Here is a 19,735-nt window from a genome sequence, read left to right as displayed (position 1 = left end):
ATTCACCCATACCGTAAGCAAATGTGTTTACACATCAAAATAATAACAAATAGATTCAGTAAAAAAAATTTCATAAATTTTAAATAATGATAACAATTTATAAGGTTTTCGATCCCTGCTGCATACATGTGCGTAATAGTTTCGTGTACCTACTCTGTAAATTTCGAAAACTATATATGTAGATATGTATATTATATAAGCTGAATATATATGAACGAGAAAAATAATTAAAGTAACGGTAAATTTCGAAGAAGACCCTACTGTAAAAACTATTATATACAAGAATTCACAATTATAAAAACCTTTAAAAGTTTTTTTCCACTACGCAATAATTCAAACCCCCTTTGAACTCAAAACAAAAACGAGCTGAAAAAATCGTATACAGGTACATAAGTCTGAAAATGAATACAGTAATTGTATAGTAGCGCATGCACATAATTACGAATAGTGGCGAATCTCTGAAACTCGACTCATTTTTTTATGAAAGCCGTATTGAAATTTTAACGTTGACGACGTACACCAAACGAACATCCCGCGGCCGCCAGCAGCCAAGCAAAGTGGCGAGTTTGTTATTCGAGTTCGTAAATTCAGTTTTTCAGTCATTCTTGTCGTTTCGCTTGGTGCGGTTGATTTTCGAAAATTTTCGACTTTACGGCAATAGCAACATCGGTATAGGTAGCTTGAGCAACAACAGAAAAAGAGAACATTGAAAACTAAAAAACACAAAGTCATGCATACATATGTATGTACTTACTTGCATACTTAAGAAAAATGTTGAAAAACGCTTTGTGCACAGTTGCAAACAACAACACCTATGTAAGTTGAAACAAAAAAAAATTATTAATTGTTAAAATTGTGTGCAGTGATAAGTTCGTTAAAACGAAACATAAAGAAATTCGAAAACGCCCCAAAAAATTTTATGACGCACTCGTGACAAAGCACGTTGCTACAGCAAATTTAACTTTTTGACATTACGATAGTTACCGACTAACGTCAGCGTCAAAGCTAGCGGCGACGTCTGCGTTCAAAATCATTCGATCGGTATTTGTTTTGTGTTGTTGGAGCCATAGAAGACAGGTGTGATTTGAAATATGTACTTTAAAATCTGTTTGTTCGTCTACCGGTCTGACGGTCAGTAGATTTACATATCTACGCACATTTTGTGCAGTTATAAAATTTGATTAAAGTGATAGTTTTTGTTTTTGCTATTGTTAAATGCCGCGCAATTGAGTTCGAGTAGTGTACGTTCTTCTTAATTGCTAATACATATGTATGCATGTATGTTTGCATGTGCATATGACAGTTTTGTATACAATCGCGCTTGTGTTGGTTAATTCAGTATTGAAATTTTGTTTTTTTACATAAACATATATACAAGTGTTGTGAGTGCTCATTTACCATCAAACCGTCCTTAAGGTTTTGCCGCATTTTTACCTACTTGCCTCAAAAGGTATAAATTTGTTTGTGCTCTCGCAACATTGGTTCTCATGACGGTGTGATTTTGTTGCGGCCGGGCAGTTGAAAACCTTGTGAAGGCAACAACAACAGCAGGCAGTGGCGGAATTTGGATAATGTTGCGAGTATGTTTGTTTTTATCTATATTAGGGATTACCAAACGTTGGATGTTAATGGTACCCTTATCAAATAATTATGTTGGAAAACAAGCCACGACAAAATTATTTTTCCAATTGCGAGGCTAGATTTAAAATTACCAGTTTTGACAATTGGTATTTATACCTAAAAAATCGTACCTACATATACCTATGGTTATGTTTCTAAAGCATATATGACACTACTTTATTTTTGCTTGGATTCCAAGTTAAAAAAACTGACGAAACTTTATCGGAACTTCAAAACACAAAAAAAAATTCTATCATGAAAAAGCGAGACCACTATTCCCCCAAAATTAGTGAGTTTGACATGTTTTTGTTTATGTTTTACATTTTATTTTTACTTAATAATTTGGGAAAAATTTAAACAACGTGACATCAGGACGGACAAGGCGACAGCTGTTTCGATTATACCTTGTAAATCTCTTCAAAGCCTTTTCTCCCGGGAGTGGGAGTCGAACTCGCACCCCTACGATAGTTGAAATGGTTGTAAACGCATTCAGCAACCATTTCAACTATCGTAGGGGTGCGAGTTCGACTCCCACTCCCGGGAGAAAAGGCTTTGAAGAGATTTACAAGGTATAATCGAAACAGCTGTCGCCTTGTCCGTCCTGATGTCACGTTGTTTAAATTTTTCCCAAATTATTAAATAAATTATAAAAATTAAAAAATTGCTTCAAATAAAAAAATGTTTTCATACATTTAAAAAAGCAATATGGGCAATCCCCGATTATTAAAAATTTTATTTTTACATTAACACTTTTAACAATAAAAACAATGCAAATAAGATGCGAAAATTATTTCGGAACCATTAGAGTTCACTCAAGAAAGTTGATTTTAATTGTGTTTTTATGTACCAAATTTTTAAACTAAAAACAAAATGTTCATGTGTCAGGAAAAAATAAAAAAAACGGCCGAATGTCAAAAAAAAACGTATCGAAATACATACTGGCTCGTTTGTTTTTAATGAACTAGATTGTATTTTCCTTGTATTTCGTTAGTTTTTTGAAATATAGTTTACACACTTACACCAGTACTGAAGCCGTATTGGGAGGGAGTGCGACAAAGAATTGAAGATAAAATACAAGAAAAAATACACGAAAATAAAGTAGTGTCATATAGGTATAAGGCCCGCTTTTTTAGTACAAGTTCAACTCAGTTTGTCAGTTAAACTACGCTTAAACTTATTCTGCAGTTTTTCAGTCTACTTTAACTAAACTTCAGTTAAACAGAGCTTAAGCGGCCGATCTGGCAGGGCCAAAAGGCCAATTAAACTTCCTTAACCCTAACGATATAGTCGTAACCATATCCATATCCATAACCATCTCCAATGTGATCGATTAATGGTACCTTAACCTAAAAATCGTGAAATTTTAATAAAAATTAAGAAATAAAATTACAAACATTCCACAAAAAAAAGTCTCTTAGTCATAACGTATCCAAAACAATGAATAAAATCTACAAAAAGTTATTAAATTCACCAACTGAAATATTTTCAGGTTATGGATATGGCGAGAAACCAAAAACCAATTGGTTGTCTATGGTATGGTTATGGCGTTAGCGTTATGGTATGGCACCATTAATCCATTACATTGATTTCCATAAGCAGGTTCGATCAGCTGTTTTATCTGGTTATGGTTATAAGTCACCATTAATTGGCTCTTAAACTCTAGTTAACCTATCAGTTATTTGCGTTCGTTCGAAATGGCGTCGAATATACCCAACAGTACCAGGAGAGCATGTTGATAACTATGCATACTTCTAAAATCTCAAAAGTTGTTTCGAAACAGTGGCTCAACTCGAAAATCATCGCGTACTCAGCAAAAGAGGGAATTTTTTATAAAGCAAAAAATGCTATAACTTAAGTTGAAAAGATTTAATTAACAACTTGTGGTTCTCTAAATGGACTGAAATGTAAAATTCCAAACTACAGTACTTTCACGAAAATAAAATAAAATATATATAATTTATTTTTGATTAATTGCGCTTCATTACTGCTATAAACCAGGTGTTTATTTCTCGCAATAAACATTTGTTGGTTTTGGTGGTACCACCTTGGAGATTTTTTTTCAACTCGATATCCAGTGTAGGATATCAACTGAAGAAATATGTTGAATATTCAATTGAGTACTGTGCATTTCTCAAAATCTATCGAAAGTTGGATAATAATTGGAAACTCTTAATTTTACAAAATTTCTCAAAGTGGGGTAGGGAGGTAGGTTGAACTGGCCGGTCCATGAGGACCTCACATAGACTGATTAAGTCCGTAGTGTTACCAGAAGTTTGCTTTAACGACCAAACTGAAAAACCCTATCAAAAACCAGGACCTATGTTATAAAATAACTCCGTCCTCTTGGCAAATACTAGAAGCTTCCTAGGACTTAAGCCACTTGCTGCTTCTAGATCTGACAGCTGTATCACTCCTAATAGCTGGAGTCTTAGCCTGGCAAGTGCAGGGCACGAGCACAGAACGTGCTCGATCGTTTCCTCCTCCAACCCGCACTTCCTACATGCTATCACTGACCAAGCCTAGTTTAAAGGCATGTGACGCCAGAAGGCAGTGTCCAGTCAGAATACCCGTCATGAGTCTACAGTCCTCTCTTTTTAATGATAGGAGCAACTGTGCTAGTCTAAGGTTGTAAGACCTACACATAATCTTCGACACTTTACAGCCCCGCGCTTGAACCCACGCCTTTCCCGCTTGGTCGATCATGTGCACCTCTCGCCTTCGCTTAATCTCGCCCAATCTAATTGGGACATCTACGGAGCAAGCTTCAAGGGATGCGCCCTTAAAGGGGGGATAGTGATTGAAAAATGAAGTTGGATATGAACTCGAGAACTATCTGGTTAAATAATGATGTTGGATATCACCTCCGGAACTAGGAACTAGATATATATTTTGCTGGAGAAATTTTTTTTTCATGTTTGCTGGGTAACAAAATCCAGCTTTTGCCATATCTACAAATTTCTTATCTAGATAATAAAAATACCAATGTTGCCGCACAAAATAGCTAACCCCAAAGGCGACCTTAAACTGTGACTGAAAAACTGCAGAGTAGGTTAACTGGAGTGTAAATTTGACTAGAGTTTAAGCAAACTTAGTTTAAGCTTAGCTAACTACTGAAAAACCGGGCCTTATTCTGTAGTTTTTCAGTCTACTTTAACTGAAGTTTAAACTGAGCTTAAGCAGCCGACCTGGTAGGGTTAAACTCTAGTTAACCTATCGTCGAATATACCCAACAAGCATTTGGGCTTGAGTACCATTAGAGCTCATTTTGATAATTAGGCATACTTCTTAAATCTCAAGAGTTGTTTCGAAACAGTGGCTGAACTCAAAAATCATAGCGTACTCAGCAAAAGAGGGAATTTTTTATAAAGCAAAAACTGCTATTACCTAATTTGAAAAAACCTAAGTAACAAATTTTGGTTATCTAACTGGACTCAAATGTAAGATACCATACTAGATTATTTTCACGAAAATAAAATGAAATATATATAATTTAAAAAATAAATTAATGTGACGCGATAACCTCCGAAGCGATTTTAGGCCGAGCTTCTCTTCCAATTTGCGTCGTGCTCCTATTTTTTTCCTACAAATTGGCGGGAAGGGACCTACTTGTTTTATGCCGACTCCAAACGACATATGCAAGGCAGATGAGGTTTCACTGAGAGCTTCTCATGGCAGAAATACACTCGGAGTGCTTGCGGCGACCCCGCTTAGAAAAATTTTAATGTTGTTTTTCCCGGGGCGTGCACCCAGGATCTTCGGTGTGGTAGGCGGAGCACGCCACCATCACACCACTGCGGCCACCTATATAATTTATTTTTGATTAATTAAGCTTCATTACGGCTATTAACTAGGTGTTTGTTTCTCACAATAAACAGCTGTTGGTTTTGGTGGTACCACCTTGAAGATTTTTCCAACACCACCTCAACTTGATATGCAATGGAAGATATCAACTGGAGAAATGTGTTGAATATTCATTTGAAAACTGTACATTTCTTACAATTCGCTCGAAATTAGGAGAATAATCGGAAAATTTTAATGACGTTGAAGATCAACTCGAAAACTTTTAATTTTGCAAATTTTCTCAAAGGTTGGATAGTGATTGAATAATGACGTTTGATATCAACTCAAGAACTATCTGGTTTAAGAATAATTAAATAATGATGTTGGATATCACTTCCGGGACTAGATATATATTTCACTGGAGATTTTTTTTCCATGTTTGTTGGGTAAACAAAATCCAGCTGTTGCCGTATCTACAAATCATCTAGATAATAAAAAACCAGTGGTGCCGCACAAAAATAATACCCCAAAGGCGGCCTTAAACTGTGACTGAAAACTGCGCAATAGTTTAACTGGAGTAGTTTAAATTTGACTAGAGTTTAAGCAAACTTAGTTTAAGCTTAGCTTAACCAATTACTGAAAAACCGGGTCCAAGACAATTTGAATAATAACATACACATGTATACTACAAGCAAATAATTTTCAATCATGGGAGTGTTCTAGAGAGAAGTTCTACGAAAGATTTATGGCCTCTGGGCGGCGGCAAGTGCCGAAAACCATTTAATGATGAGCTCTGAGAGCTTTATATTAGGACTTACTTACTTAACTCGCGCTTAACCGTTTAACCAGTTATAGCCGTCCAACAAGGCGCGCCAGTCTCTTCTTCGCTCTACCTACCGGCGCCAATTGGTCACACCAAGGGAGTTTTCCATCTGGTCCTTCCAGCGTAGTGGGGGCCACGCTCTTCCTATGCTTCCATAGGCGTGTGCCGATAAAAATACTTTCTTAGCCGGAGCGTTATCTTTCATTCGCATAACATGGCCTAGACAGCGTAGCCGCTGCGTTTTAATTCACTAGACCATGTTGATGTCTGCGTAAAGCTCGTACAGCTCATCATTTAATCTTCTTCGGTACTCTCCGTCGCCAAAGCGTAAAAGTCCGTAAATCTTTCGAAGATCTTTGCTCTCAGTACACTCCCTGAGCCGCTTCATCTGATCATGTCATGGTCCATACTCCTTAACAGTGTTGCCAAGAAAAAAATATCTTTGGGGCTAGAATCTAGAAAAAATAGGGCTAGAAAGAGCTAAATTTCTTCCAGAAAATCCAAAACTCCTTACAAAAAGAGCTAAAAGTATATGTATGTATGTAAACAAAGTTATAAAAAGGGACAGTAAACTCACAACAAAAAAATAAGGTACAATAGACGTGCCTAAATAATACTGTTTTTATACTCAGTTGAGCAGAGCTCACAGAGTATATTAAGTTTGATTGGATAACGGTTGGTTGTACATATATAAAGGAATCGAGATAGATATAGACTTCCATATATCAAAATAATCAGGATCGAAAAAAAATTTGATTGAGCCATGTCCGTCCGTCCGTCCGTCCGTCCGTCCGTCCGTCCGTCCGTCCGTTAACACGATAACTTGAGTAAATTTTGAGGTATCTTGATGAAATTTGGTATGTAGGTTCCTGAGCACTCATCTCAGATCGCTATTTAAAATGAACGATATCGGACTATAACAACGCCCACTTTTTCGATATCGAAAATTTCGAAAAATCGAAAAAATGCGATAATTCATTGCTAAAGGCGGCTAAAGCGATGAAACTTGGTAGATGGGTTGATGTTATGACGCAGAAGAGAAAATTAGTAAGATTTTGGACAATGGGCGTGGCACCGCCCACTTTTACAAGAAGGTAATTTAAAAGTTTTGCAAGCTGTAGTTTGGCAGTCGTTGAAGATATCATGATGAGATTTGGCAGGAACGTTTCTACTATTACTATATATGTGCTAAATAAAAATTAGCAAAATTGGATGAAGAACACGCCCACTTTTTAAAAAAAAATTTTTTTAATTCAAATTTTAACAAAAAATTTAATATCTTTACTGTATATAAGTAAATTAAGTCAAAATTCAACTCCAGTAATGACATGATGCAACAAAATACAAAAATAAAAGAAAATTTCAAAATGGGTGTGGCTCCGCCCATTTTCATTTAGTTTGTCTAGAATACTTTTAATGCCATAAGTCGAACAAAAATTTACCAATCCTTCTCAAATTTGGTAGGAGCATAGGTTCTGCGACGGTAACAGTTCTCTGTGAAAATGGGCGAAATCGGTGGAAGCCACGCCCAGTTTTTATACACAGTCCAACGTCTGTCCTTCGCTCGGCCGTTAACACAATAACTTGAGCAAAAACCGATATATCTTTACTAAACTTAGCCCACGTACTTATCTGAACTCACTTTATCTTGGTATAAAAAATGGCCGAAATCCGACCACAACCACGGCCACTTTATCGATATCGAAAATTACGAAAAATGAAAAAAATGCCATAATTCTATACCAACTACGAAAAAAGGGATGAAACATGGTAACTGGATTGGTTTATTGACGCAAAATATAACTTTGGAAAAAACTTTGTAAAATACCTTACCATACCTACCATAGTAAGTCGAAGAAAAGGAAAAAGTTCTACAAGGCGAAATCAACAGCCCTTGGAATCTTGGCAGGAATACTGTTAGTGGTATTGCATATATAAATAAATTAGGAGTACCCGACAGATGATTTTCTGGATCACCTGGTCCACATTTTGATCGATATCGCGAGAACGCCTTCACATATACATCTAAGGGCCACTCGCTTTTAAAACCCTCATTAATACCTTTAATTTGATATCCATATCGTACAAAAACATACCAGAGTCACCCCTGTCCCACCCTAATGGCGATATCTCGAAAAGGCGTCCACCTATAGACCTAATACCCACTCCCTCTTAAAATGCTCAGTAACACCTTTCGTTTGATACCCATATCGTACAAACATTCTAGAGTCACCCTTGGTCCACCTTTATGGCGATATCTCGAAAAGGCGTCCACCTATAGACCTAATGCCCACTCCCTCTTAAAATGCTCAGTAACACCTTTCGTTTGATACCCATATCGTACAAACATTCTAGAGTCACCCCTGGCCCACCCTAATGGCGATATCTCGAAAAGGCGTCCACCTATATACCTAATGTACACTCCCTCTTAAAATGCTCAGTAACACCTTTCGTTTGATACCCATATCGTACAAACATTCTAGAGTCACCCCTGGCCCACCCTAATGGCGATATCTCGAAAAGGCGTCCACCTATAGACCTAATACCCACTCCCTCTTAAAATGCTCAGTAACACCTTTCGTTTGATACCCATATCGTACAAACATTCTAGAGTCACCCTTGGTCCACCTTTATGGCGATATCTCGAAAAGGCGTCCACCTATAGAACTAAGGATTACTCCCTTTTAAAATACTCATTACCACCTTTCATTTGATACCCATATCGTACAAACACATTCTAAAGTCACCCTGGCCCACCCTAATGGCGATATCTCGAAAAGGCGTCCACCTATAGACCTCATGCCCGCTCCCTCTTAAAATGCTCAGTAGCACCTTTCGTTTGATACCCATATCGTACAAACATTCTAGAGTCACCCCTGGCCCACCCTAATGGCGATATCTCGAAAAGGCGTCCACCTATAGACCTAATGCCCACTCCCTCTTAAAATGCTCAGTAACACCTTTCGTTTGATACCCATATCGTACAAACACATTCTAGAGTCACCCCTGGCCCACCCTAATGACGATATCTCGAAAAGGCGTCCACCTATAGACCTCATGCCCGCTCCCTCTTAAAATGCTCAGTATCACCTTTCGTTTGATACCCATATCGTACAAACATTCTAGAGTCACCCCTGGCCCACCCTAATGGCGATATCTCGAAAAGGCGTCCACCTATAGACCTAATGCCCACTCCCTCTTAAAATGCTCAGTAACACCTTTCGTTTGATACCCATATCGTACAAACATTCTAGAGTCACCCCTGGCCCACCCTAATGGCGATATCTCGAAAAGGCGTCCACCTATAGACCTAATGCCCACTCCCTCTTAAAATGCTCAGTAACACATTTCGTTTGATACCCATATCGTACAAACACTTTCTAGAGTCACCCCTGGCCCACCCTAATGGCGATATCTCGAAAAGGCGTCCACCTATAGACCTAATGCCCACTCCCTCTTAAAATGCTCAGTAACACCTTTCGTTTGATACCCATATCGTACAAACACATTCTAGAGTCACCCCTGGCCCACCCTAATGACGATATCTCGAAAAGGCGTCCACCTATAGACCTAATGCCCACTCCCTCTTAAAATGCTCAGTAACACCTTTCGTTTGATACCCATATCGTACAAACATTCTAGAGTCACCCCTGGCCCACCCTAATGGCGACATTTCGAAAAGGCGTCCACCTATAGACCTAATGCCCACTCCCTCTTAAAATGCTCAGTAACACCTTTCATTTGATTCCCATATCGTACAACTAGAGACACCCCTGGTCCACCTTTATGGCGATATCTCGAAACGGCGTCCACCTATGGAACTAAGGATCACTCCTTTTCAAAATACTCATTATCACCTTTCATTTGATACCCATATCGTACAAACACATTCTAGAGTCAGCCCTGGTCCACCTTTATGGCGATATCCCTAAATGGCGTCCATCCATAGAACTATGGCCTACTCTCTCTTAAAATACTCTTTAATACCTTCCATTTGATACACATGTCATACAACCACATTCCAGGGTTACCCTAGGTTCATTTTCCTACATGGTGATTTTCCTTATTTTGTCTCCATAGCTCTCAACTGAGTATGTAATGTTCGGTTACACCCGAACTTAGCCTTCCTTACTTGTTATAGTTCATTTTATATTTTTAACAACAAAAATACGTTTTATTTTTATACTCAGTTGAGAAGAGCTCACAGAGTATATTAAGTTTGATTGGATAACGGTTGGTTGTACATATATAAAGGAATCGAGATAGATATAGACTTCCATATATCAAAATAATCAGGATCGCAAAAAAATTTGATTGAGCCATGTCCGTCCGTCCGTCCGTCCGTTAACACGATAACTTGAGTAAATTTTGAGGTATCTTGATGAAATTTGGTATGTAGGTTCCTGAGCACTCATCTCAGATCGCTATTTAAAATGAACGATATCGGACTATAACCACGCCCACTTTTTCGATATCGAAAATTTCGAAAAACCGAAAAAGTACAATAATTCATTACAAAAGACCGATAAAGCGACGAAACTTGGTAGATGAGTTGAACTTATGACGCAAAATATAAAATTAGTAAAATTTTGGACAATGGGCGTGGCACCGCCCACTTTTTAAAGAAGGTAATTTAAAACTTTTGCAAGCTGTAATTTGGCAGTCGTTGAAGATATCATGATGAAATTTGGCAGGAACGTTACTCTTATTACTGCATGTACGCTTAATAAAAATTAGCAAAATCGGAGAAGGACCACGCCCACTTTTAAAAAAAAAATTTTTTTAAAGTAAAATTTTAACAAAAAATTTAATATCTTTACAGTATATAAGTAAATTATGTCAAGATTCAACTCCAGTAATGATATGGTGCAACAAAATATAAAAATAAAAGAAAATTTAAAAATGGGCGTGGCTCCGCCCTTTTTCATTTAATTTGTCTAGGATACTTTTAATGCCATAAATCGAACAAAAATTAACCAATCCTTTTGAAATTTGGTAGGGGCATAGATTTTATGGCGTTAACTGTTTTCTGTGAAAATGGGCGAAATCGGTTGATGCCACGCCCAGTTTTTATACACAGTCGTCCGTCTGTCCTTCCGCATGGCCGTTAACACGATAACTTGAGCAAAAATCGATATATCTTTACTAAACTCAGTTCACGTACTTATCTGAACCCACTTTACCTTGGTATGAAAAATGAACGAAATCCGACTATGACCACGCCCACTTTTTCGATATCGAAAATTGCGAAAAATGAAAAAAATGCCATAATTCTATACCAAATATGAAAAAAGGGATGAAACATGGTAAGGTAATTGGATTGTTTTATTGACGCGAAATATAACTTTAGAAAAAACTTTATAAAATGGTTGTGACACCTACCATATTAAGTAGAAGAAAATGAAAAAGTTCTGCAGGGCGAAATAAAACACCCTTAAAATCTTGCCAGGTATTACATATATAAATAAATTAGCGGTATCCAACCGATAATGTTCTGGGTCACCCTAGTCCACATTTTTGTCGATATCTGGAAAACGCCTTCACATATACAACTACCACCACTCCCTTTTAAAACTCTCATTAATACCTTTAATTTGATACCCATATCGTACAAACTCATTCTAGAGTCACCCCTGGTCCACCTTTATGGCGATATCTCGAAAAGGCGTCCACCTATAGAACTAAGCCCCACACCCTTTTAAAATACTCATTAACACCTTTCTTTTGATACCCATATTGTACAAACAAATTCTAGGGTCACCCCTGCTCCACCTTTATGGCGATATCTCGAAACGGCGTCCACCTATGGAACTAAGGAATACTCCCTTTTAAAATACTCATTATCACCTTTCTTTTGATGCCCATATTGTACAAACAAATTCTAGGGTCACCCCTTGTCCACCTTTATGGCGATATCTCGAAACGGCGTCCACCTATGGAACTAAGGATTACTCCCTTTTAAAATACTCATTAACACCTTTCTTTTGATACCCATATTGTACAAACAAATTCTAGGGTCACCCCTGGTCCACCTTTATGGCGATATCTCGAAACGGCGTCCACCTATGGAACTAAGGATTACTCCCTTTTAAAATACTGATTAATACCTTTAATTTTATATCCATATCGTACAAACGCATTCTAGAGTCACCCCTGGTCCACATTTATGGCGATATTTCGAAAAGGCGACCACCTATAGAACTAAGGCCCACTCCCTTTTAAAATACTCATTAACACCATTCGTTTGATGCCCATATTGTACAAACAAATTCTAGGGTCACCCCTGGTCCACCTTTATGGCGATATCTCGAAACGGCGTCCACCTATGGAACTAAGGATTACTCCCTTTTAAAATACTCATTAACACCTTTCATTTGATACCCATATCGTACAAACGCATTCTAGAGTCACCCCTGGTCCACCTTTATGACGATATCTCGAAACGGCGTCCACGTATAGAACTAAGGCCCACTCCCTTTTAAAATACTCATTAACACCTTTCGTTTGATGCCCATATTGTGCAAACGCATTCTAGAGTCACCCCTGGTCCATCTTTACGGCGATATCTCGAAAAGGCGTCAATCTATAGAACTTAGGTCCACGCCCTTTTAAAATACTCATTAATACCTTTCATTTGATACCCATATCGTACAAACGCATTCTAGGGTCAACCCTGATCCACCTTTATGGCTATATCCCTAAATGGCGTCCACCTATAGAACTATGGCGCACTCCCTCATAAAATACTCTTTAATGCCTTTCATTTGATACACATGTCATACAAACACATTCCAGGGTTTCCCTCGGTTCATTTTCCTACATGGTTATTTTCCCTTATGTTGTCACCATAGCTCTAAACTGAGTATGTAATGTTCGGTTACACCCGAACTTAACCTTCCTTACTTGTTTAACTTTTGTTTTGACATTTGGCGGTAAGGTATCATTAAATAGTAACAAGGATTTTTCACACAAAAATACGACTTGCCAAAATGTTGGCCGATGAAAATTAATTTAAATTTTTTCCAATTTTTTTATTAAATTTTTAACGTCCTACGGGTGGTCGAATCAGCATTAAAATAAACGTGTGCGTTATTCAAGTTTATGTGGGACGAGATATGTTCGAAGGGCCTTAGACTTCAAAATCTATGATTTCGTCCTGAGAAGATGAGTTATTATTACTGCTACATTCATGAATATTTTTTGTGTTCATTAATTTTAAGAGATCTTTGTTTATTTCATAGTCATGACAGCACTTCTTATTGTCAGAAGCGAAATCAACATAACTAAATTCATTTTGTTTTTATACTCAGTTGAGCAGAGCTCACAGAGTATATTAAGTTTGATTGGATAACGGTTGGTTGTACATATATAAAGGAATCGAGATAGATATAGACTTCCATATATCAAAATAATCAGGATCCAGAAAAAATTTGATTGAGCCATGTCCGTCCGTCCGTCCGTCCGTCCGTCCGTCCGTCCGTTAACACGATAACTTGAGTAAATTTTGAGGTATCTTGATGAAATTTGGTATGTAGGTTCCTGGGCACTAATCTCAGATCGCTATTTAAAATGAACGATATCGGACTATAACCACGCCCACTTTTTCGATATCGAAAATTTCGAAAAACCGAAAAAATGCGATAATTCATTGCCAAAGGCGGTTAAAGCGATGAAACTTGGCAGATGGGTTGACGTTATGACGCAGAATAGAAAATTAGTAAGATTTTGGACAATGGGCGTGGCACCGCCCACTTTTACAAGAAGGTAATTTAAAAGTTTTGCAAGCTGTAATTTGGCAGTCGTTGAAGATATCATGATAAAATTTGGCAGGAACGTTTCTACTATTACTTTATATGTGCTAAATAAAAATTAGCAAAATTGGATGAAGAACACGCCCACTTTTTAAAAAAAATTTTTTTTAAATTCAAATTTTAACAAAAAATTTAATATCTTTACTGTATATAAGTAAATTAAGTCAAAATTCAACTCCAGTAATGATGTGATGCAACAAAATACAAAAATAAAAGAAAATTTCAAAATGGGCGTGGCTCCGCCGATTTTCATTTAGTGTGTCTAGAATACTTTTAATGCCATAAGTCGAACAAAAATTTACCAATCCTTCTGAAATTTGGTAGGAGCATAGATTCTATGACGCTAACTGTTCTCTGTGAAAATGGGCGAAATCGGTGGAAGCCACGCCCAGTTTTTATACACAGTCCTCCGTCTGTCCTTCCGCTCGGCCGTTAACACAATAACTTGAGCAAAAACCGATATATCTTTACTAAACTTAGCCCACGTACTTATCTGAACTCACTTTATCTTGGTATAAAAAATGGCCGAAATCCGACCATAACCACGCCCACTTTATCGATATCGAAAATTACGAAAAATTAAAAAAATGCCATAATTCTATACCAAATACGAAAAAAGGGATGAAGCATGGTAACTGGATTGGTTTATTGACGCAAAATATAACTTTGGAAAAAACTTTGTAAAATGGGTGTGACACCTACCATATTAAGTAGAAGAAAATGGAAAAGTCCTACAAGGCGAAATCAACAGCCCTTGGAATCTTGCCAGGAATACTGTTAGTGTTATTGAATATATAAATAAATTAGCAGTACCCGACAGATGATTTTCTGGATCACCTGATCCACATTTGGTCGATATCGCGAGAACGCCTTCACATATACATCTAAGGGCCACTCGCTTTTAAAACCCTCATCAATACCTTTAATTTGATATCCATATCGTACAAACACATTCTAGAGTCAACCCTGGTCCACCCTAATGGCGATATCTCGAAAAGGCGTGCACCTATAGACCTAATGCCCACTCCCTCTTAAAATGCTCAGTAACACCTTTCGTTTGATACCCATATCGCAAAACATTCTAGAGTCACCCCTGGCCCACCCTAATGGCGATATCTCGAAAAGGCGTCCACCTATAGACCTAATGTCCACTCCCTCTTAAAATGCTCAGTAACACCTTTCCTTTGATACCCATATCGTACAAACATTCTAGAGTCACCCCTGGCCCACCCTAATGGCGATATCTCGAAAAGGCGTCCACCTATAGACCTAATGCCCACTCCCTCTTAAAATGCTCAGTAACACCTTTCGTTTGATACCCATATCGTACAAACATTCTAGAGTCACCCCTGGCCCACCCTAATGGCGATATCTCGAAAAGGCGTCCACCTATAGACCTAATGCCCACTCCCTCTTAAAATGCTCAGTAACACCTTTCGTTTGATACCCATATCGTGCAAACATTCTAGAGTCACCCTTGGTCAACCTTTATGGCGATATCTCGAAAAGGCGTCCACCTATAGAACTGAGGATTACTCCCTTTTAAAATACTCATTACCACCTTTCATTTGATACCCATATCGTACAAACACATTCTAGAGTCACCCTGGCCCACCCTAATGGCGATATCTCGAAAAGGCGCCCACCTATAGACCTAATGCCCACTTTCTCTTAAAATGCTCAGTAACACCTTTCGTTTGATACCCATATCGTACAAACATTCTAGAGTCACCCCTGGCCCACCCTAATGGCGATATCTCGAAAAGGCGTCCACCTATAGACCTAGTGCCCACTCCCTCTTAAAATGCTCAGTAACACCTTTCGTTTGATACCCATATCGTAAGAACATTCTAGAGTCACCCTTGCTCCACCTTTATGGCGATATCTCGAAAAGGCGTCCACCTATAGAACTAAGGATTGCTCCCTTTTAAAATACTCATTACCACCTTTCATTTGATACCCATATCGTACAAACACATTCCAGAGTCACCCCTGGCCCACCCTAATGGCGATATCTCGAAAAGGCGTCCACCTATGGACCTAATGCCCACTCCCTCTTAAAATGCTCAGTAACACCTTTCGTTTGATACCCATATCGTACAAACACATTCTAGAGTCACCCCTGGCCCACCCTAATGGCGACATTTCGAAAAGGCGTCCACCTATAGACCTAATGCCCACTCCCTCTTAAAACGCTCAGTAACACCTTTCATTTGATTCCCATATCGTACAACTAGAGACACCCCTGGTCCACCTTTATGGCGATATCTCGAAACGGCGTCCACCTAGGGAACTAAGGATCACTCCTTTTCAAAATACTCATTAACAGCTTTCATTTGATACCCATATCGTACAAACATATTCTAGAGTCACCCCTGGTCCACCTTTATGGGGATTTCTCGAAAAGGCGTTCACCTATAGAACTAAAGCCCATTCCCTTTTAAAATACTCATTATCACCTTTCATTTGATACCCATATCGTACAAACACATTCTAGAGTCAGCCCTGGTCCACCTTTATGGCGATATCCCTAAATGACGTCCATCCATAGAACTATGGCCTACTCTCTCTTAAAATACTCTTTAATACCTTCCATTTGATACACATGTCATACAACCACATTCCAGGGTTACGCTAGGTTCATTTTCCTACATGGTGATTTTCCTTATTTGGTTTCCATAGCTCTCAACTGAGTATGTAATGTTCGGTTACACCCGAACTTAGCCTTCCTTACTTGTTGTGTTTGCTTTTAATTAAACGCATGTTTGAAAACGTTCTTGCAACTTCAGCATTACTTAGTGGCAGCACAAACTGGACAAGCTTTTGGAATTATACTGTTTAGCATCAAACCAAAAACTTAATGTTGAAGTTACATTTTTCCAATTTTGTAGATATATGTTTTTCCACTGCAATTGTAATCTCGTTATTTAATCAGTGCTATACTTGTTTTTTTCATTTGTGAAATATGAAAACTTTTGAGGTTTTACAATTCTCAATGTGTTTTCAACCGAAAAGAAATATATTTTGCTAAGCGTTTCTATATAGTGCGGCAACGTTTTAATTGCTCTATTAATTTAATTACGAAGTCGCGACATATATTACGTATCTTTCTTTCAATCAATTCGTCTATACATTTATCTTCTTTTCGTATATATTATTCGTATTCGTATATATTCTTCAAAGGTATAATAAAAATAAAGGAACGGGAGACAAAAATGTATTATAATCTGAAGTTAAAGTCCTGCACAAGCTGGAAAAGCAAATGTACAACCTCATGACACATTTTATCGATTAAAGTTTTTTGTTATCAGTTGAGTACCGAGTGGCAACATCATACATAACGAAACAAATAAAACAAAACTTCGACACACATAAAACACATTACAAATTTCGCAATACGTATTGCCGCAATAGATTTGGAGCCAAAAAGGGGTAAACAATTTAAAAAGGGCCGAAAAAAAGAGCTACGAGCTAAACCGGAATTTTTGGAGCTAAACGCAAAAAAAGGGCTAGATCTGGCTCCAAAAGCACCAAAATGGCAACACTGCTTCTTAACCATATAGCAGGACGGATACGATAAGTGAGTTGTAAGAGCACGTTTTTCGTTTGCCGATAGAGGACTTTACTTTTCAATTGCGTACCTAGTCTAAAGTAGCATTGGATTTCAGTGCTGATGTTATTGCTAGTGTTAATGCTGGCTCCCAATTAAACGAAGTCATTTACTACTTCGAAATCATGGCGCCAACAGTAGCGGAGTTGCTAGTGATGGACGATACAGCGATTTTGAGCTATCATTGAAAATAGATATGGCGATTTTTGAATCACGGCTATTTTTTATAGCTATAGCGATCGCTTTAATTTATTTTTAATAAGCGAATATGTTATAGAAAATTCTTTATTGCCTATCGGCCAATTATCAGAAGAAGCCAGTGAAGCAAGGAACAAACATTTTCGAATTTATCGCGATAGTTTTGCAAGAAAACATTCAAGAACTTTTTGCAACTTCGATTTAATTAACAGATTGCTTTTAAATTGGGATCCTTTTTTGACGGGAAAGAGGTTCCGAATAAAGAAAACATCAATGCCATTATCAATAGAGAGTCAAGAGTTGCTGCTTCCTGCTTTTTTCATAGATGTTGAATATGATGAAGACGAAGACATTGCATTTGATATGGATACTAATGATGAATAATTAAACGATGAATTCTACCTGCAAATATTTCTTTTTCATTTTTTTTCGAGATCGTACGTGATATACTAGATATATCTACAATAAAGTGAGGTGACAACCCTACCTAAAAGTGTATTTATTGGAAAGCGGAAGTGAAATACCTTTTCTTTGATACCCTTATTGCCATATCTCGTCATTTTTTTTTTAACTTAAGAAAGGTGGCAACCTTGTGAAAACATACTCAGTGGCAACACCTAGGTGAAAAGTCGTAAAATGTAATACTATACCGATGTGGCCACCGTGGTGTGATGGTAGCGTGCTCCGCCTACCACACCGTATGCCGCAGGTTCACCCCCCGGGCAAAGCAACATCAACATTTTAGAAATAAGGTTTTTCAATTAGAAGAAAATTTTTCTAAGCGGGGTCGCCCCTCGGCAGTGTTTGGCAAGCGCTCCGGGTGTATTTCTGCCATGAAAAGCTCTCAGTGAAAACTCATCTGCCTTGTAGATGCCGTTCGGAGTCGGCATAAAACATGTAGGTCCCGTCCGGCCAATTTGTAGGGAAAATCAAGAGGAGCACGACGCAAATTGGAAGAGAAGCTCGGCCTTAGATGTCTTCGGAGGTTATCGCGCCTTACATTTATTTTTTTTTTATTTATATCGATGTACCAAATTTAATTCAAATCGGTTAAGCCGTTTCCGGGATTGTAGTGGATATACAAAGAAATATAAAAAAGAAGGTGGCAACCCTAAGTGGCAAGCCTACTTAAAAACGTCAAAATAAATGCGGTGTAAAATACCTTTCCTTCCATATTGACATATCGGGTTCATCCGAAACCGGGGGCCCGAACCATAGAAATTCCTTTCATAACAATGATGTGAGACAACCACTTTGCAAACAGGAATAATTGCTTTTAGTTTTGGCCAGCTAGATTGATCAAATACCCCACCGTGCGACGACAGCTCGCATCCATTCAAGTCATAATAGAAAATGCTCGCAATGTGTTTTGCATTCGAAATCAAAACAAGATAGCCTATAAAATTTTTGTGATTGTAGCAGCATAAGTGTGACAAGAAAAAATTTTAATTTAGCTCCATTCGGATATTGAATACAAAAACAAAAACGTTTAAACAGCGATATATCAGCACTCTGATGTTTGGGAATGTACCTAACCTTTAGTAGCAATATAGGAGTATTACATATCGTTAGCTTAATGCGAAAATGTTCTAAGTCACTTTTTTTGAAAAATTGGTTTTTAATGCAGTTTTAAACATGAATTCAAAATACATCTATCACAAAAAAAAATATTTTCATTTTTCATTTTTACGTGCTGTGGGCAATGATGTGTAAATGTGCTAAGTCGTCAGCTGTTAAAAAAAATGTGCTAAGTCAACCTGTCAATAATATCGATCTGAATTAAAAGACATTTCTTTGTGCGCGCATACTTTGTTGTTGTTGTATTAACGATAAAGATACTCGAAGGCTTTGGGGAGTGTTACCGATGTTGATGGTCCTTTGCCGGATATAGAT

The 19,735-nt window shown here is 37.8% G+C and overlaps 1 protein-coding gene across 7 annotated transcripts in view; it reads left to right on the top strand.

The window, feature by feature from the left end:
• Nucleotides 1-19,735, top strand: part of mrt (martik) — a 102,139-nt gene that overhangs the window by 56,780 nt on the left and 25,624 nt on the right. The window contains exons 1-2 of one of the 7 annotated variants that reach the window (XM_067758660.1): nt 632-675; nt 1,379-1,580. The exons of 3 other annotated variants lie outside the window; for them this stretch is intronic. The gene's annotated coding sequence lies outside the window, so the exon portion shown is untranslated. Of the gene's footprint in view, nt 1-565; nt 1,581-19,735 lie in introns of those variants that run through there. 3 more of the 7 variants (XM_067758652.1, XM_067758658.1, XM_067758667.1) reach the window with 3 other exon arrangements.

This window comes from Eurosta solidaginis, chromosome 1 (assembly GCF_040869045.1).
Source record: "Eurosta solidaginis isolate ZX-2024a chromosome 1, ASM4086904v1, whole genome shotgun sequence".
Taxonomy (NCBI): domain Eukaryota; kingdom Metazoa; phylum Arthropoda; class Insecta; order Diptera; family Tephritidae; genus Eurosta; species Eurosta solidaginis.
This window is presented reverse-complemented; position numbering and strand designations above follow the sequence as displayed.